This window comes from Chiloscyllium punctatum, chromosome 37 (assembly GCF_047496795.1).
Source record: "Chiloscyllium punctatum isolate Juve2018m chromosome 37, sChiPun1.3, whole genome shotgun sequence".
Classification (NCBI taxonomy): domain Eukaryota; kingdom Metazoa; phylum Chordata; class Chondrichthyes; order Orectolobiformes; family Hemiscylliidae; genus Chiloscyllium; species Chiloscyllium punctatum.
In genome coordinates, this window is record NC_092775.1 from 5,978,568 (window position 1) to 5,999,658 (window position 21,091).

General features: G+C 40.9%; 1 protein-coding gene across 3 annotated transcripts in view; it reads left to right on the forward strand.

The window, feature by feature from the left end:
- Positions 1 to 21,091, forward strand: part of LOC140462824 (death-inducer obliterator 1-like) — a 176,588-nt gene that overhangs the window by 36,108 nt on the left and 119,389 nt on the right. Inside the window, exons 1-2 of one of the 3 annotated variants that reach the window (XM_072556168.1) lie at positions 3,911 to 4,082; positions 11,320 to 11,445. The exons of 1 other annotated variant lie outside the window; for it this stretch is intronic. The gene's annotated coding sequence lies outside the window, so the exon portion shown is untranslated. Of the gene's footprint in view, positions 1 to 3,910; positions 4,083 to 11,319; positions 11,446 to 21,091 lie in introns of those variants that run through there. One more of the 3 variants, XM_072556165.1, reaches the window with a different exon arrangement.

The window sequence follows — 21,091 nt, forward strand, 5'->3', positions numbered from 1 at the left end:
CCCATGCAGACACGGGGAGAATGTGCAAACTCCACACAGAAAGTTGCCTGAGGCGGGAATTGAACCTGCGTCTTTGGCGCTGTGAGGCAGCAGTGCTAACCACTGTGCTGCCCACTTATGCCTGAAATATCGATTTCTCCTGCTCCTCGGATGCTGCCTGAACTGTTGTGCTTTTCCAAACATCACACTCTCGACTCTGATTTGCAGCATCTGCAGTCCTCACTTCTCCTCCCTTAGACAAGATAAAGCCCAGCCTGCCTGTCGTACTAAATCCATTATTATCAATGTTTTTAATTAGCTAGAAACTTAATTGTACTAGCTATATGAGAAGCGTGACTACAGAAACAAGACAAAGGCTCGGAATTCTGCAATTCTGGTTTTTTGACTCAAAGTTTCTTCAGCATTTGCAAGGCTCACATCAAAGAGTGTTTGTGTGTTTTCTCATTCATATGGATGAAGACATTGGAAATGATACAAGAAATTCAACATTATTCAGCTAAGAACAATTTGATTGACTAGTGCTTTTCTTTTAGCGTCACATGGCAAAAGGCTGAATACCATGGCTAAAAGTATATGGTTTACAGGATTTATTGCAGAATCTCATCAAGTTTACAACACCAAAATTAATTACTTCAGATGCCGGAAAGACAAAGTAAAAACTGGAAATGCTCAACACGTAGGAGAGTATCTGTGGAAAGAGAATTATTTCGGTTTGATGACCTTTCATCACAATTGGCAAAAGTCAGAAATGTACAGGGTTTTAAGCAGGTAAAATGGGGGAAGAGAGGAAGAAAACACGGAAAGGTCTATGTAAAAAGATGGAAGACATTAAATAACAAAGGAGTCTGTTGTGCAGGTCCAAAGGGGATAGTAATGGAATTAAAGAAATGACAGATGAGTCTGGAGTAGATGTGACTACTGCCCACAAAACAAAAATAAGTAAAACAAGATTAAGATCTAACAGTTAAAGAAAAAGAACCAAATGAGGGCAAAGAATACAGTCTTAAATTGTTCACCTCGGTGTTGAGGTGCAAAGTACCTCAATGAAAGATAATGTGCCATTCCTCTCGCTTGTGTTGAGCTATATTCTTTATGTAATGCAGTACACTGGAGTGGTCAGCATAAAAACAAAGTGGAGAATTAAAATTGCAGGCCATTGGACGTTCAGTATCATTCTTGTTGACTAAATTGAATTTTCTGCAAAATGATAATTCAATTTGCATTTGGTCTCCCTTAGGTAGATAGGGAAGATTGCACTGTGAGCAGTTAATGCAGTGTTCTATAGTAATAGAAGTACATATAAATCACAATCACCTGGAAGTAGTGCTTGGTCTGGGGTCTCAAATGGTGCAGGAGACGGCATATTTTCCCCTACTGCCTGATCTGCTGAGAAAGAAAAGAACAGCAAATTGAGAAGTCATTAGTGACTTGGCTTCAGCATATATCGTTATTTGTTCCAGTCTAGTATTCAATAGTTAACATAGATCCCTTCCCTCTGGCTTCTCATGGCAGTTAGAGATAGGAATAATTTTGGTCACATCACTCAGATCTTAAGACCAAATACATTAGAATTTCATCCCTTCCGTTGATCACTAGGTCATTTAGTAAAGTTGAACTAATACAAAATGTGACAGCAGTATACTATTAATCTCAAACCAGCTAGACCGCCATATTTTAAAATTCAATAATGGAATGACCCAAACCGTTAAAGTGCTTCCTTAACTCTGTCCATGCTTGCTGACATGACTCCTTACATCAATAGATGCTTCTTAGCGACCTACCAGCCAATGTGGTTGTCCCCAGTTCCTCACCAATCCCTGTTCTAAGTGGACAATTGGACTCTCTCAACACCATTACTTTTGATTAATTAGTTAGCTCATTGGCCCATATCCCTCCAAACCCTTCCTATTCATGTACCCATCCAGATGGTTTTTAAATGTTGCAATTGTACTAGCGTCCACCACTTCCTGTGGAAGCTCATTTCATACATGTACCACTCTGTGTGTGAAGACGTTGTTCCTTAGGTCTCTTTTATATCTTTCCCCTGTCGCCCTAACCCTATGCCCATTTTTGCTGGACTCCCCGCCCCAGGGAAAAGGCTTTGTCTATTTATCCTATTATTGTCCTTTATTAGTTTATAAATCTTTATAAGGTCACCCCTCAGCCTCTGATGCTCCAGGAAAAATAGCGCCAGCCTATTCAGCCTCTCCCTCTTGCTCAAATCCTGAAACCCTGGCAACATCCTTGTAAATCTTTTATGAACCCTTTCAAGTTTCAAAACATCCTTCCAATCGGATGGCAGAATTGCACGCAGTATTTCAAAAGTGGCCTAACCAATGTTCTGTACAGCCACAACAACTCCCAACTCCCATACTCTATACTCTGACCAATAAAGGAAAGCATACCAAACACCCTCACTATCCTATCTCCCTGCAACTCTAAAGGAGCTATGAACTTGCACTCCAAGATCTCTTTGTTTAGCAACACTCTCTAGGAGGAGGTGGGTACTGCAGATGCTGGAGATTAGAGTCAAGAATAAAATGGTGCTGGATGCCATTCCTGATGAAGGATTTTTGCCTGAAACGTCTATTTTCGTGCTCTTCGGATGCTGCCTGACCTGCTGAACTTTTCCAGCACCACTCTAATCTCAACACTCCCTAGGACCTTACAATTAAGTGTATAAGTCCTGCTAAGATTTGTTTCCCCAAACTATTAAATTTCTGTTTTTAATACTTAAAACTGTCCTTTGAGGAAAATATGTGAACATTTATTTTCTTTGAATTCCAGAATTTGAGATAATTTGGGTATTCCTTCATGTTAATACATTACCTGATTTATTTTAAGACTTTCTACTAGTGCTTGAAGACTAAACTGGAAATGTGGTTGGCAGGTGGGATGAAGCATTTTTTCTTAATATTGCAAAAATGGGATTTACATTTAGAATTAACGTAGATGCTAAGTACTAATAAGTGTATAAGACATCAAAATTACAATTTTAGGAGCAGAATCCAATGCAAACTAAATCTTAAATAATGCAGCTTCTGTTTTAATATATGCAGTAAAAGTAATTAAATATTGGTGGTACTTCTGAGTTAATTTATGGTGATCTCAATGTAGATCCAATCTAATTTCTTGTCATGAGGCCTGTATAGTGGCAGTGATGATATCACTAGACTCGTAATTCAGAGGCCCAGAGATATGATGTGGAGGTGCAGTGTTGGACTGGAGTGGACAGTCAGAAGTCACACAATTCTGGATTAGTGGTGCTGGAAGAGCACAGCAGTTCAGGTAGCATCCAAGGAGCAGCGAAATCAACGTTTCGGGCAAAAGCCAACACCAGGTTTTAGTCCAACAGGTTTATTTGAAATCACAAGCTTTCCAAGCGCTTTTCCTGAAGGAGCACACTAAACCTGGTGACATATAACTAATGACTGTTCAGAGATATGAATTCAATTCCATGATAGCATTCAATTAATAACTGTGGGAAATAAAACTGGCTATCAGCATTGGTGGTGATGATAATTATCGATTGTTGTAACCCAATTTCTTTCCTAGGATCCTTCGAGGAATGAAGCTATTCTGTTCTGTGCAATGTGGTTGAAACTCAATTGTCCCCTGAAATGACATTTGAAAGCACCTAGGGCAACGGGGCATGGGTATCCCTCAAAAGAATAAAGGGGGAAAAGTATCCAGGGTTACACATATGATAGAATCAGGGCAACTTTTATCAGTTGTTGTCAACAATTTCTAGTATATTCCGGCTTGGTTGGTTACCGCTAGTCAGCATTGGAAATGTAAAGGGAAAAGATGCGATCTATGTACGTGTGACCTTGGGTACAACGAGAGACTTTGGGAGCTTGCAGCTTTGATCTCAGCGTGACCCCGCCCCTCGGTCACATGGGCGGGGGTCACGTGGGTAGTTCGTAATGGCGCTGTCTCTCCGGCGGAGCCTGCTCTCGGATTGAGGCAGCACTGCCAGCCGCGTGTCGGCTTTGAGCCGGGATTAGGCCAACGCCGTCGTTACCCCGGAGTGTCGTCGATAAACAGAAGACACAAACCATCTAAAGCTTTTCTGTTTCCCCGTGAGTAGCGCTGCACGTATGGTGGTGGTTAAGGCGCTGGGAGTTAGGCCCCAGGGTGCACCGTAGGCCGCGATAAAGCTCGACGTTCGAACGGCCCGATCCGCTTTGTTCCTGGAGCTGGAACGCTTATTTGGCCACCCCTGGATCCTGGATCCATTTGTTTCGTCTCGTTGGTAGCTTGACCCGCCTGGGGTCACAAGTTTAGCAAGGCTAAATCGTTGGGATAAACCCTTGGCTGTTCCAGTCACCCCCTCCCCCCTCCATTTCCAGTCTCGTTGGGATAGTTGCTCGGATTTATAATCCTTATGTTTTACTTATCTCGGATTAATATGTCGCTCAGAATGCGACTGTGGATCGGATTAAATATGGCCTGTGTGCAGATATGATGAGGGATGTTTAGCTTGCGCTTGGTCCTGTTGGACGTGGGTTTGGCTTATTTTATACCAGTAGGAAGCTGTCAAGGGATATACGTACAATGTCCCGGAGTTCAACATGAACACTTAGGCAAATAGTTTTAGAGATTTACATAATCAGCTGACAAAGATTGTCTCATCCTCCTCCTTTTCCTGAAATTGGCTCGGGGATAATGAGTCCAATGAACCAGTTCATGTGCCGATAATAGGAAAATAGTAGTCAAATTTTAAAAAAACTTCCTCAGGCAGCACCTGCGGAGAACAAAAAAATCATGTTGACTCTTGAGGTATTTGCGCACACATGCTGGTAATAGCTTGAGGAATTGTTGAAAAAGGCAAAGGACCTTTTCCTTTATAAAAAGAGATGCATGGTAGAGAACCAAGGAAATTATGATTAATTTTAACTCCATCAACTTGAATCATGTTTCCATTTCAGGGCATCACCCTTCAGGAAGGGTTTGAGGGATTTTAGTTCCATGGGAAAAAATGGAGTTGCTGAATTGTTCTCCTTTGTGAAGCTAGGTTTGAGAAGAGGGTTGATAGAGCTGTTCAAAAGTATGGATAGTGCAAATAGAATTGATAGGGAGAAAGTGTCTTTATTGATGGAATTGAGAATCAGAGAGCACAGATTTAGGCAACAAATGACAAGCAAAGCGATGTAAACACAGTGAATAGTTAAGATCTGGAATGCAGGGTTGGAAGCAGATGCAAACATTTTTCAGAAGGGATTTGCATGAACATCTGAAAAGTAAGAAATTGCAGGGCTACAGTAAGAAAGGCTATGTGTGAGACTCGCTGACCTGAGAGCTGTCTTGATTGTGGTGGACTGAATTGCCTCCTGTGTTGTAAATTCTGATTGACTCATAATTCTTACTGGACAATTTCATTGCCATGATTAACATTTATATTCTGAAAGCAACATGGTCTGTTTATAATTATTGAAGTTGTAGGAATTAAAATATTTTGAACAGCAAAAGTATTTTCCAGGACTGGCTTGAAGCATGCTCTGTGCAGTAATTCTGGATACTTGGGACATGGTTTATGCAGCTTCCCCCCCCCCCCCCCCCCCCCCCCCCCCCCCAATTTTCAATTTAGTGTTATTCAGTATATCTGTTAAAACTGTTATGTTTCAATGAATATCTTGATTTAAATATACACATGCAACTAAATTATTTGCACATCAACATGCCTGTAAGCAACTATTTAGATCAGCTGACCATATCAAAAAGAGCAGCAGCTTAAGAGTTTAAATTATACTTAATTATTTCATTCCATGCTACTAGATGCTGTATCCCTTTCAGGTATATCACTTGACCTGACAACAGAAATTGTTTTTGAGTATTTTAAATTTCAAGTAACTTTCACTGATCATCTATTAGTGTACTGCGGTGTGGTAAAACTGCAGCAGCATAACTCCTGTGACTAATACAGTGTGAGTTTTGCTCCTGAGTCAAGTTTCATATGAGCAATGATGGTATCTAGCTCTCTTTCAATACCAACTCACTCAATCTCTCAGCTACTTCATTTGTAATATTTTTTATTCATTCATGGAATGTGAGCTTTGTTCGCTAAACCAGATTAATTGCCTTTAATATAGTGGTCATAGAGTTCTACAACACAGAAACAGGCCCTTTGATTCAAATTGGACCATACAGACCAAAATGTCCATCCATGCTAACACCATTACCCTGCACTTGGCCCATATCCTGTTAATCCTTTCCTATCCATGTATTTATCCAAATGCCTTTTAAATATTGCTAATGTACCTGCCTCAACCACTTCTGCTGGCAGCTCATTCTATGTGTGTACCACCCTCTGTGTAAAAACAGTTGCCCTTCAGGTGAACTGCTTTCTTGAACCACTACATTCCATTTGGGATAGGTAGATCCACAGTGCCTTTTAGTGAGGGAGTTTCAGGATTTTCACCCAATGGCACTGAAAGAGCAGCCTAATAGTTCCAAGCAAAAATGGTGGGTGGCTTGGAGTGCCAATTGCAGGTGATGGTTTTACCATGTATCTGATGCCCTTGTCCTTTCAGTTAGTAGTGGTCATCAGTTTGGAAGGTGCTATCGAAGAAGTCTTGGTGAATTTCTTTGTTGCATCTAGTTGATAGTACACACATTATAATGAGTGATGGAGGTTGGTGAAGCAGGGGTGGAGTTGATTGTTTTCGAGATGGAGTTACTTGGTCTCGGTAATGGCACTGATGATTAGAAGCTCAACTTAAGAGCAAATATAACACTGACAATGCAAATTTGTTTATGCCTCAGACTGTTACAAGAGGGATGTGTTCAATAGCTAGGGAACAAAGTTTATAAGGAGACTGACATCAGTGGCTTTGACCTCTCTCTATTTGGGTGGAGAAAATTCCTATTCTTCAAGTTGTTGATCACTAACAGTCCTAAAGACTTTATGGTGCAACAGTTGACGAGCAGTGGGGGAAATTCAAAGAAATTTCTCAAATGCTCAGCAGAAGTATATTCTGGTGACTAGGAAGGACTCTAAGAGGAGGGGTAATCTGCCATGGGTATTTAAGGAAATTAGGTAGGCTATCAAAGTGAAAGATAAGGTATACAAAGTGGCCAAAAGCAGCAGGAATCTAGAAGATTGTGAAAACTTCAGAAGTCAATAGAAAGCCACAAAAAGAACAATAAAGAAAAGTAAGATAGAGTATGAGAAAAAACTAGCACAGAATAGAAGACGGATAACAAAAGTTTCTATAAATGTATAAAACGAAGAAGAGTGGCTAAAGTACATGTTGGTCCTTTGGAGGATGAGAAGAGGCAGTTAGTTATGGGATATGATGAAATGGCTGAGGCATTGAACAGGTTCTTTGCAATGGTCTTAACAGTGGAGGATACTAATAACATGCCAGTAAGTGATGGAGACAAAGGGAGGTGAGGACTTGGAAACGATTACTATTACAGAAGAGTTAGTGTTGGGTAAGTTAATGAAACCAAGGATAGATAAATCTCCTGGCCCTGATGGAATGCATCCCAGGGTACTAAAAGAAATGGCAGGATAAATAGCAGTGGACTGGCAGTAATTTTCCAAAGTTTGCTGGACTCTGAGGCAGTCCTAGTAGATTGGAAAATAGCAAATGTGATACCACTGTTCAAAAAGGGAAGTAGACAAAAGATGGGGGGGGTGGGGGGGAAATAGGCCAGTGAGCGTAAACTCTGTAGTGGGGATGATTCTTGAGTCTTAGTGAGGTTTGCTTGCTGAGCTGGAAGGTTCGTTTTCAGATGTTTCGTCATCATACTAGGTAACATCTTCAGTGAGCCTCCGTGTGAAGCATTGGTGGCGTAGCCTGCTTTCCATTTGTTAGGTAAAAACAAGACTGCACATGCTGGAAACCAGATTCTAGATTAGAGTGGTGCTGGAAAAGCACAGCAGTTCAGGCAGCATCTGAGGAGCAGGAAAATCGACGTTTCAGGCAAAAGCCCTTCATTTATTTGTGTTTGGGTTTCCTTAAGTTATTGATGTCATTTCCTGTGGTGATGTCACCAACCCAAGAAAACCTAAACACATAAATAGAAAGTGGGCCATGCCACCAGTGCTTCATCTGGAGGTTCACTGATGATGTTACCTAGTATGGTGAAGAAACGTCTGAAAACGAACCTTCCAGCTCAGCAAGCCAACCTACATCCAGAACCTCAACCTGTGCTACAAATCTTCGCAAAAGGATGCATGGTGTTAGAGTATAGCATTAGCGTGGATAGAGGATTGGTTGACTTAAAGCAAGCAAAGAGTGGGGATAAATGAGTACTATTCTGGCTGGCATTCAGTGATTCATGGTGTGCCTCAGGGATTGGTGTTTGGACCACAATTATTTACAATTCACGTAGATTTGGAGTTGGGGACCACATGTATGGTGTCAAAATTTTGCTCATGACACTAAGGTGAGTGGCAGTGCAAAGTGTGCAGAGGACTGTGAAACTTTGCAGAGAAACATAGATTCATTGAGTGAGTGGGCAGAGGTCTAGCAGATAGAATACAATGTTAATAAATGTGAAATCATACATTTTGGTAGGAGTAACAGCAAAATAGATTATTACTTGAATGGTAAAAAGTTGCAGCATGCTTATTTGCAGAGCGACCTGGTGTCCTTGTGGATGAATCGCAGCAGGTTGGTCTGCAAGTACAACAAGTAATTAGGAAGGCAAATGGAATTTTGTCCTTCATTACTAAAGAGGTTGAGTTATAAGCAGAGGGGTAATGTGACAGTTGTACAAGGTGTTAGTGAGACCACACCTAGAGTACGATGTGCAGATTCGGTGTCTTTGTTTGAGAAGGGGTATACTGGCTTTGGGGGGGGGTGCAGAGGAAGTTCACTAGGTTGATTCTGGAGTTGAGGGGCTTGGTTTACGAGGAGAGGCTGAGTAGACTGGGATTATACTCATTGGAATTCAGAAGAATGGGGAGGAATCTTTATCGAAACATATAAAATTATGAAGGGAATCTATAAAATAGAAATAGATAAGATGTTTCCACTGGCAGGTGAAACTAGGATATGAGGGCATGGCCTCAAGATTAGTGGAAACAGGTTTAGAACTGAACTGAAAAGGCACGTCTTCACCCAGAGGGTTGTTAATCTATGAAATTCCTTGCCCATGGAAGTCGTTGAAGCTACTTCAGTAATCACTTTTAAAGCTAAGGTAGATAATTTCTTGAAAATGAAAGGAATTAAAGGAGATGGTGAAAACGCAGGTGAGTGGAGCTGAGTCCACAAAAAGACTAGCCCTGATCTTATTGAGAGGTGGAGCTGGCTCAAAGAGCTGGATGGCCTACTCCTGCTCTTAATTCTTATGTTCTAAAGTTTGTTTTTAAATGCAGTATGCTTCAGAAAGTTATGTAGTGATATGCTAGCAGTACATTTGCTGAAATCTATACTTGTATAAATTCTCTGTTGTATTTTGGTTTAATATGGAATGAAATTGAGATTGTTTAGTGTGGCTGTGATAGTGATTTGCTGTAATATTAGCATTGTTTTGCTCCAGCTGTTACCCAGTATGAAAATGCAATGTTACATTAGATTAAATTACATTTGGACTTTAAAACGTGGAAAAGGTGCACGCTTGTCCTTGTGGTGCAGTAGTTTGATTAGATTACTTACAGTGTGGAAACAGGCCCTTCAGCCCAACAAGTCCACACCGACCCGCCGAAGCGCAACCCACCCAGACCTACCTAACACTATGGGCAATTTAGCATGGCCAATTCGCCTAACTGCATTTTGTTTTGGACTGTGGGAGGAAACTGGAGCACCTGGAGGAAACCCACGCAGATACGGGGAGAATGTGCAAACTCCATACAGACAGTTGCCTGAGGTGGAAATTGAACCCGGGTCTCTGGCGCTGTGAGGCAGCAGTGCTAACCACTGTGCTGCCCACTGGTTGTGACAGTTGATAGGATTCTGACTGCTGTCTGTGAATCTTCAGCTTGTAGGTTATTTCTTTACTGTGTCAACATGATATTGCAGAGCAAATACAGTATTTGAAGCAGAGAAGTTCAGCTAGTAGACAGTCTTTCACATAGTGACAAATTCAAATTGGTGTAGACTGGGGCTTTTACCCTCTTAATAGTTGTCTACCTGTATTGTTTGGTTTTTTAACTTGAAGTTTTACTCCAGTGTTATATCTCCCAGTGATTTCCTTTATTATATGTGGGGTGAATTTTGGATTATAGTAGTTTCTGTTTTCGTTTTGGCAGTTAATGTGGTTTATATATAGGAAAGGCTTGATGAGTCAGAGATGACTTAATTGAAACATACAAGGTCCCAGGGGAATTTGATTGGGTGAGTGTGTAAAGCATGTTTTCTCTTGCGGAAATATCTAGAACTAGAGTTTATAGTTTAAAAATAAGGGGTTGCCAGTTTGAGAAAGATGAGGAAAACGAATATTCTCCCAGGGCATTTTGTCTTTGGAATTCCCTTTCTTAAAAGGCAGCGGATTTCAAAATCTTTGGTATTTTTAAGGCTGAAATAGACAGATTCTTAATAACTAAGGGAATGAAAAATTATTGGGGGTATGCAGGAATGTAAAGTTGAGGTTAAAATCATATCAGCCATGATCTTACTGAATGGCAGAACAAGCTCCAAGGTTCAAATGGCCTTGTTTGAATGTTCATATGCTGTCCATAGTCATTTCACGGGGTGTACGGGGAATGTCATGCTACTTGTTTGATCACCGGCTGTAATTTTGACGTTTTAGTGTCGTAACTGCTTAGCTTTTATTGCTTCTGAATTCAAAATATTTTTGTCCTTTAATTGTGTTCCTGTCTTTTCCACTTGAGTCCAACAGTTGCATCATTATTCAAAACAACTTAAAATAATAAATGAGGCCAAGAGAACGTTTGTTATGCTCTTATTCTTCGGAATAGTCAAAGATTTTCTTTAGTTGATCGGGCTATTCAGGCAGTTGTGTACTTGCCCTATATTGGTCTTAGAGTCAGAGAATCATAAAGCACGGAAACAAACCTTTCGGGCCCCTTTGTCCATGTCGACTGGATTTTCTAAACTGAACTAGTCCCATTTGCGTGTGTTTAGCCCATATTCCTCTGTCTTTCCTATCTGCGTACTTGTCCAAATATCTTCCTCAGGAACTCAGTGGTCATGACATCTGAGAAGGGAGCATATGATTGCCATACTCAATACCCAACAGGTAAGGGTTATCCTGCACGAAGTTCATGAGTCACGCATTCCAAACTCCTTTCAATTTATTTTTAAACCTTTAGGATTTATACTAATGGTATGTTCCAGGCATTTAATGAAGTTAGTACTTGTTATTGTACTTACACCGTTCCTTTATCTCTCCTGTCGAGTACAGAGTTCATTGGAATAAGTAAAGAAATAATAGTTGTGCTACCTATGAATTGATAAGATCAGTGACCTATTCAGTGAAAACAGGAAGTGCTGGAAAACTCAAGTCTGGCAGCATCTATGGAGTGAGAAAGTAAGTTAACATTTTGAGTCCAGTATTACTCTTTGGAACTGAATGATGCGAGAAAATAGTGTGGCTGCTAATGAGAGTAAGGGAGAGATGTCGCTGAATTATGCAGTACAAAGGAAGCCCATTGTGTCTGTGTTGCCAAAATATCCTATGACCCATACCAGTCCCATTTCCTGACTGTAGGATCATAGTTTCGAATATTTTTTGATTCTTCAAGTATTCATCCAAGTATAAAGATTGAGGTTACCTGCCTCAACCCCCCCCACCCCGCAGCCAGGCAGTGCATGTCAGACCCTCAACATCCTCAAGGGGAAAACCTTTACCTCAACTCCTGTCTAAACCTCCGACCTTTGCTTTAAAAGAGTATCACCTTGTTCCTGACTGTTAACTAAGAAAAAGAGCTGCTTTCCATCCACATTGTCTGTGCCTTCTATAGCCTTTTGCACCTCTGTCAGGTTCACTCCCCACCCCCAATGCATGCACACGTACACTTCAGTCTTGGCAGCATCTATGGACAGAGAAAGTAAGTTAACATTTTGAGTCCAGTATTACTCTTTGGAACTGAATGATGTGAGAAAATAGTGTGGCTGATAATGAGAGTAAGGGAGAGATGTCGCTGAATTGCACGCGCGCACAACCTTTTCTTTGAAGGAAAGTGCAGTAAATAAGTGCAAATTAGTTGTTAGTAGTAAGTGAAGGGTAGTGCTCATTCTTTTGTGTTGAAATAAATGTTGAGTGGTGAAGACTAAAGTTCTAAGGTAGAAAGTAAAGTGCTGTTTTTCCAACTTGCAGTGGACTTTGAAGAAATACTGCAGCTCATTTATGACAAGAAAAGTTAGTGTCTGAGCAAAATAATTTATTGAAATGGAAGTTTGGTGTCATTCTTGCAGACAGTGTTGTGCAAACTGGCCAACCAGTCTACATTTAGTGGTGTTAATGGAGAGGCAATAGCTTTGTGAGCAGCGAATACTGTGGATGATATACGAATAAACCACTGCTTCCCATGGAAAGTGTTTTAGGATTCGGACAGGGAGGTGTAAAGGGTGTAATTGTATACCTTCTGCTGTTGTATGAGAAGGTGCACTGGGTGAGTCAGCATGTCAGGAGATGATAGCACCGTGTTAATATCTTTTGGAGAAGTAATCCAGGGATCCAAATTAAGGTAATGGGGTATAGGTTCAAATTGCACCCTGGCAGTTAGTGGAATTTAAATGGAATGAATAAAATCTGGAATTAAAACTTTGTCTTATAAACCAAAGTCAACTATTGTAAAAACCCTTCTGGTTCACTAATCCCCTTTAGGAAATGAAATTTCCATCCTTATCTAATCTGGTTTACCTGTGACTCCTGACCGAGAGCAATGTAGTTAACTGCTATCTAAAATTGACCTTGTGAACCACTTAGTTAAGGGAACTGAAGACAGGCAACAAATATCAAACTTGTCATCAATGTCCAAATACCATGGGAGAGTACACTTTTTAAAAGGCTGAATATATTGAGTTTAATTTGAATTCGTTCATGGGCTGTGGGCAACATTTGCCAGGTCAGCATTTGTTGCCGAGGCTTAGTTTCTCTTGAGAAAGTGGAGGTGAGCTGCCTTCTTGAACTGCAGCAGCCCATTCAGTGTATGTAGACCCAAAGTGCTGTTATGAAGGCAGTTCGCAACCTAGTAACACTTATTCAAGAGTGCAAGTCAGGATTATGACTGGCCAAGAGTAGAGAGGGTCAAAAGATTTTCGGTAGTGTAGGATTGCAGTTAAGTGAAAACTTAAATAAATACTTTGGATCTCTCTTGATGAAGCAAAAAGTGCTGCAGTAGGCATGGTAAAAGAGGGTGTTTCAGACATGAAGATTTAAACTAATTAGGAGATGTATGGCTAGAATGTCTATACTTAAAGTTGATAGGAGCAGATGGGAGACATTCTTGGCAGGAAGCAAGAATGGAAATTGGGGAGGTGTTGGCCATAGTTTTCCAATATTCTTTCGACTCAAGGTGGTGCCAGAGGATTGAATTGGCGAGTTTTGAGAAGATTTGTAGCTTGGGTTGAGATTCTAGAGGTAAGTTTGCTCGCTGAGCTAGAAGGTTCATTTTTAGACATATCATCACCATACTAGGTAACGACTTCAATGAGCCTCTGGATGAAACGCTGGTGGTGTAGCCAGCATTCTTTTTACTACGTGTTTATGTTTCCCTGGGTTGGTGATGTCATTCCCTGTGGTGATGTCATTTCCGGTTCTTTTTCTCAGGGATTGGTAAATGGGATCCAAGTCAGTGTCGTTGATCCAACCGGAACTCTATCAACAAACGCATTGACTTGGATCCTGTTTACCACCCCCTGAGAAAAAAAACTGGAAATGACATCACCAACCCAAGGAAACATAAGCACGTAAATAGAAAGCGGGCGACACCACTAGTGCTTCATCCGGAGGCTCACTGTAGACGTTACTTAGTGTGGCGACAAAACATCTGAAAATGAACCTTCCAGCTCAGCGAGCAAACCTACATCCAGAGGATTGAATAATTCTAAATAGTAGACCCTTCTTCAAACAAAAGTGGAAGGATCAGACCAGCAATTACAAGCAGTCAGTTTAACATTAGTCAAACGAGCAGAAATTGCTGGCAAAACTCTGCAGCTCTGTGGGGAAAAAGTGGAGTTAATGTTTCAAATGTGGTGACTCCTTATCAGAACTGTTAACCTTTATTTCTTTAGATGCTGCCAGGGCTACTGAGTTACACCAACAATTTCAGTTCTTATTTCAGATCTCCACATTGTTTTAGTTTAATCTTGGTGGTGGCAGAGCTTTGAGGGAAAAAAAGAAACAAAATTATTAGTCTCTTGGGTAGTTAAGGATAGCCAGCAAAGTCTTATGATCTAAAAAGGAGGGTTAATGAGTGTAATGGTATTAATATGGTGTAGGCAGACTTCCAAAGGGCTTTTGATAAAGTGCTGGACAGCAGGTTTTTATGCAAAGGAGGAACACATGGAATAAAAAGGACAGAAGAACATGGATGCAAAATTGACTGAAACTGAATTTTACTTAAGGTAAAATACTGTCGATACAGGAAATCTGAAACAAACAGAATCCTGGAGAAACTCAGAAGGTCTGGCCATATATATGGAAAGAGAAAGAGTTAAGGTTTCAAGTCCGATGTGACGACTTAAGAACGTAATTTAATCTTAATCTTCAGAACTTGTTAATTTAACAAGGTGTCTTTCACTGAAATACAAACACCACACTGCAGTTTTGGTTTTAACAATAAAACAAGCTGATTACCAAACCAATGAAGATGAAATTGAATAAACTAAACTGTTCACACAATACAATTTGAAAGACTTTGAAACGCATGGTAAAGTATTCCATCTCTCCCAACCACACCCATTTAAAGCTCTCAAAACAAAGTGAGTTTGCTTCTCTGTCAAATCTAAAGATTGGCTTGATGATTTTGTTCGATTCCTAGTTCTGAGAGTTTGATCGCCCTCTCCTTGAGCCACACAACTGAGTTTAGACTTCCTCAGCTTAGAATGACCCCTTCAGAGTTCTAACCAAACACTTCTGGTCTGAAACGTTCCAACGGAACTCGTTACGTTTTCAGTAACTTATTCCTGAAAAGTTCTAAACCATCATCTTTAGGAGCACTTGTTTTACATATCTGACGTGCACAAGGACCTCTTGAAAACTGAAACCAAAAGGTTTTCTATGTAGGTGTTCCCGAAGTTAAAAAAAACCTCTCTATCATTGTAATTGAAGGCAGCCTAATGCTCTTCATTGTGTAGTCTGTCCAACCAAAAAAACTGTCCTATTGCAAATAATTACCAAATTGAACTCCAGGAACACACTAACTCATTTGAAAAAAAACTCCCAAAAACGCAAGTTGCACAGGAATAAGGCAGTCCTTCAAATAATCACAACCTCTCCTCCAGCTAGTATGGGGTTTGCATTAATCTTGAAATTTTATATTATATTATTTCAGATTGATTCAGAGAATTGATGTGCATGTGCCACATGCTAAATCTAGATAGAAACCCTAGCCATTTATACACTTACTGAATTTTGATTGTATAGTGTGGTTAATGAAGTAAATCTGCATTGACCCATCTTGATATGACTTAGAAAACCAACACAATAATTGAATATGCCAGCCTTGGGATTTTACAATTCTGCAATTCATTTGGTCAGTGGCATCCAACTGTCTGTGCTTAGAATTCCAGCTTTAAACAAGAAGGGGCAGGGGCAATGCCATTTAGCTTCTATGCTTTCTCTGCTGTTTAACATGGTTATAGAGCATATATTACCTCCACTTCACTTCTCTGCATTCATTCTATTAGATTCCAATTATCCATTAATCTTGAATATATTCAGCAATGGAATTCCAATGTTGCATAATGCTTCGAGTCATTCTATTTCTCCTCCTCATGGTCAAAATGGCACAAAATGGTTGCATGCAAGGGAGTGCAGCTTTTAACACAAGATTGAAGATGTTTCCATTGGTTTCCGACTATGCCCGCTAGATCTAGAATCCTCAGAGTGGAATAAAACGTGAAACATTGTGAGGTGTGTAGGGTGAGGCAGATTTTTTTAAAAAAAGTTTGTCTGTACATCCAAAGGAGTTAAAAGCTTTGTAGAGGTGTAAAACTAAGAGGTCTGAAGGTAGCTTTATTGATATTAAGGAAATTGTATAAAAGACGGAGAGTTAGAACTAAAAATAATGAATTGGTAAAGACAGCAGAATGTTGTAGATGTGTTAAGATGTCATGGATTGATTTTAAATGTACTAGGTTCTGTGAGTGAGTTAGTGAGAAACTGGGACTTAATTCTGCATGAAGTGGAGGCAGGTAAAGTTTAAAGTTGAAGTTTGTGGAGATTGGGAGGATAGCTGCGAGACACTAAAATTAAATTGCGAGGTAAAAGTATCGATTGGGCATTTGAAGCTGTTGATGTTGATAGTGTTTCTAAGGTGGACACGTGGTTTTGGTGAGAGTAGGTTTGGAGTTTCAAATTTTGGGATGAACAAGACATTAAGGCTTCTCATGTGCTCAATAAGTGATTGGGAAGGTGGGTAGGTTGTATGCAAGGGAGTGCAGCTTAACACAAGGTTGAAGATGCTTCCATTGGTAGGAGAGAGGGAACCTGAGGGCACAGCCTTAGAGTAAAAAGAAGACCTTTTTAGAACAGCAATAAGGAGAAACTTCTTCAGCAGCGAGTGGTAAATCTATGGAATTCATTGCCACAGAAGGCTGTGGAGTATATTTAAGACTAAGATAGGTTCTTGAGTATCAAGAGTTATGGGGAGAAAGCAGGAGAATGGGGCTGAGAAGCTTATCAACCATGATTGAAGGCAGATCAGACTGGATGGTCTGAATAGCTTAATTTCTGCTCCAATATTTTATGGTCCTAATGGCTCTGATTTTCTGTACTTAGTTGTAGGGTGTATTGACTCATCCACAACTAGAAATCTGAAGGGTACCGGGGATGTTAATGAAGTGGCAAAGCAGTGTTGTATGTCATCCCTGAAATACTGAGCATCATTCCAGTGGATGTTCATACAGAGACATGATAGATCCTTGGAGAATTTGGGAAAAGCAAAGTGCAAGTAGGTAGGGACAACCATAGTTATCAAAGGATCTGTCGCTGAAAAAGTAAACTTCTAGCCACAGTGCACACCAAAAATAATGCCATTTGTCAGGGATAAAAAGTTTGACCAGGAATACTTGTATTTTGGCTTAATTTGAGTATTTCCAAATAATATTACTAATTTTTTTGGTATGCAGACATCCATGGTTTCTGCAGTCTAGTGGGTTTGGAAACCAGAAGTTAATGCATCTGCATACTAATCTTCATGCAAGGAGCTTTGGAGCAGCTGCATAACGCACTGTTTAAATGGAACATTCCTTCCAAATGGGTAAAGGATATGAAGATACATATTTTGGCTGATATATTTGTACATTCTGGAGAAGTACTTCTCAAACCTTTTCCCATTGGCCTCTTTTTGAGATTTGAAAATTGTTTCAACTCCTTTGTTAGAAGCTGGAGAACAGGGTGGGTGGATAAGACTGATGAGAGCAGGATGAAGGGCTATCAGCGGTTGATGCCTCAGAGCTCATGGTCCCCAGATTTCAACTCTCATCTCCACCCTAAGTTGGGAATTTATGCTATAAGGCATTTAAACCAAGGATTTTGGGTAGCTGAAGTTTTTTAAAAAATGTAGCCTTCATTATTCCAGTTGTTATTTCTCTCAGCTTAACTTTTATTTGCCCTTCAAAATATCGTAGAGCTCACTGTTCTTTTATATATCATGCTTCGGGTAGAATGGCTAGCCGTTAACTCTATTGTTTAAGATTTTTCCTCCTGAGGTTTTTACACACTTGATGCAACTGCAACATCCCAACATTTGTGAACAAGCAACCAAATTTATTAAGTACAATACAAGCTAGGTGACCCCCTTTGACTCTCTTTGCAGGCATGCGAAAGTGAGGCTCTGAACAAAGAAAGCACATTCCCTTTATGCAGGTCAGCTGCAATGCTCATAGATACTGTGGCCACTCTCCTACAGTAACATGCCACTCAAGACAACCCAAAGTTGCTCATAGTTACCCAGGTACAATGGCAAGGTGAGATCTACCCTAATCCTGGGGAATCATTATGCAGATGATTTCTTGACTCCGTGCTTTCCCAAGACCATACGGGTACAACATATCTCTGGCCAGAAAGCATTTCTGAATGGAAGAGATTGAATTGATGGTTTAACTTGACAGTAGCTTGGGAGTAATGTCTAAATGAAGTGCAAATTACAATGGATAGTCATCCGCATACTTTCATGGCTTTCGTCCCCACCCAAAGACAATGCAGTTTAACCCTTTAATATCAAATGGATGTCTAGAGAATCGCAGGTATTTGTTAAAATGTCACATTCGAGTTTAATATCTTCTGATAGTGCCTGACATTAGAAAGCTGAAAGTCCATCACTCACGTCCAGGTTCCAAAATTGTGAACTGATCAGTCAATTTGTGTTAAATTAGTGACCCTCCTGTGTTGAAGATGACTACATTTTCTTCAACAATTTGTGGATTAAATATTTCAACATATTTTCAAGAATAATTCTGGGTAGGAAGATTCAAGACTTGTCAGCACCAATCATTCTGAGATTCTAAGACTTAGCAGCGTCTATTTTTTTAAACAAAACCTTTGTGTTGTCTGCTAACTTGCTGACCCATCCTTCAATCCCCTCATCCAAATCATTAATAAAAATTACAAACCGTACAGGCCCAAGGACAGAGCCCTCACCACTTACTTTCAGGCAGAATATTTTCCTTCTACTACCACTCGCTGTTTTCTGTTGGCCAGCCAATTCTGTATCCAGACAGCTAAGTTCCCCTGTATCCCATTCCTCCTGACCTTCTGAATGAGCCTACCATGGGGAACCTTATCCAATGCCTTGCTGAAGTCCATATACACCACATTCACAGCTCAACCCGCATCATCTATTCTAGTCACATCCTCAAAGAACTTGATAAGGTTTGTGAGGCATGACCTGCCCCTCACAGAGCCGTGTTGACTGCATTTAATCAAGCCATGCTCTTCCAGATGGTCAAATCTTATCCCTCAGAATTCTTTCTAACACCTTGCAGACGACAGCCATGAGACTGACTGGTCTGTAATTGCCAGGGATTTCCCTGTTTCCTTTCTTGAAGAGAGGAATTACATTTGCCTCTCTCCAGTCCTCAGTTACGATTCCAGTGGAGAGCCAGATGCAAGTGACGAAGCAATTGCATTTCTCGTTTCCCAAAGCAGCCGAGGACAAATCTGGTCTGGGCCTGGCGACTTGTCAATCTTAATGTTTGACAAAAATTTCAGCACCTCAGCTTCCTCTATCTCTATCCATTCCAGCATGCACACCTGCTCTTCAAAGGTTTCATTCACTACAAAGTTTGTTTCTTTTGTAAAGACAGAAGCAAAAAACTCATTTAGGGCTTCCCCTACGACCTCAGACTCCACACGCAAGTTCCCTATGCTATCCCCACTCGGCCCTAATCTTTCTTTGACCATTCTCTTATTCCTCACGTAAGTGTAAAATGCCTTTGTGTTCTCCCTAATCCATTCTGCTTAGCCTTTCTCGTGCCCCCTCCTGGCTCTCCTCAGACCATTTTTGAGCTCCTTCCTCACCTGCCTGTAATCCTCTAGAGATGAGCTTGACCTTAGCTTCCTCCACCTTATGTAAGCTACCTTCTTCCTTTTGACAAGAAGCTCCACCGCTCTCATCATCCAAGGTTCCTTTATCTTACCCCTTTTTGCCTGTCTCAGAGGGACATATTTATTCATCACACTCAACAACTGTTCCTTAAGCAGTCTCCACATGTCTATAGTGCCTTTACCATGGAACAATTGCTCCCAGTCCATGCTTCCTAACTCAAGTCTAATTGTATCATAGTTTCCTCTTCCCCAATTAAATATCCTTCCATTTTGTCTAATCCTCTCCTTCTCCATAGCTATGTAGAATGTGAGGCAGTTGTGGTCACTATCACCAAAATGCTCTCCCACCACAAGATCTGATACCTGCCCCGGCTCTTTTCTGAGCACCAAGTCTAGAATAGCATCTCCCCTTGTCGGCCTGTCAACGTACTGGGTTAGGAAACCCTCCTGAACGCACCTTACAAAAACAGCTCCATTCAAATCTTCTGCTCGAAGGAGGTTCCAATCGATATTGGGAAAGTTAAAGTCACCCATTACAACAACCCTACTACGTCCACACTTTTGCAAAATCTGCCGACCTATGCTTTCTTCAATGTCCCTGCTGCTATTGGGGGGCCTGTAGTAAGCCCCTAACAAGGTGACTGCTCCCTTGCTATTCCTAATTTCCACCCATACTGACTCGGTAGGCAGATCTTCCTCGACAGTGGCAGCTTCTGTAGCTGTGATAGCCTCTCTGATTAGTAGTGCTACACCCCCTCCTCTTTTTTTTTTCCCCCCCTCCCTATTCTTTTTAAATGCTCTAAATCCTGGAACATCCAGCAACCATTCCTGCCCCTGAGAAACCATGTGTCTGCTATGGCCACAACATCATAGCACAAGGTACTGATCCATGCTCGATGTTCATCACTTTTATTCCTGATACTCCTTGCGTTAAAGCAAACGCACTTTAACTGATCCCTTGGTTCCTTCCCAGGAAAATCCTTTCGACTAGCTGGTCTACCTCTTGCTATTGCCTCATCTGCATCAACTCTCACCTCTGGTATACAGCTTAGGTTCCCACCCCCCGCCATACTAGTTTAAACCTTTTCGAGCTACTCGAGCAAACCTTCCACCCAGGACGTTGGTCCCCTTCCAGTTCAGATGCAACCCGTCCTTCTTGTACAGGTCCCACCTTCCCCAGAAGACATCCCAATTATCTACATATCTGAAGCCCTCCCTACACCAGCTGCGCAGCCATGTGTTAAGCTGCACCCGCTCCCTGTTCCTTGCCTCGCTATCTCGTGGCACCGGTAGTAAACTAGAGAACACTATTCTGTTTGTCCTGCTTTGCAGCTTCCATCCTAACTCCCTGAAGTCACTCTTTATATCCTCAATCCTTTTTCTGGCTATATCAGAAGTGCAAATATGTAACACGATTTCTGGCCGTTCTCCATCCCCTTTTAGAACCTTATACACCCGA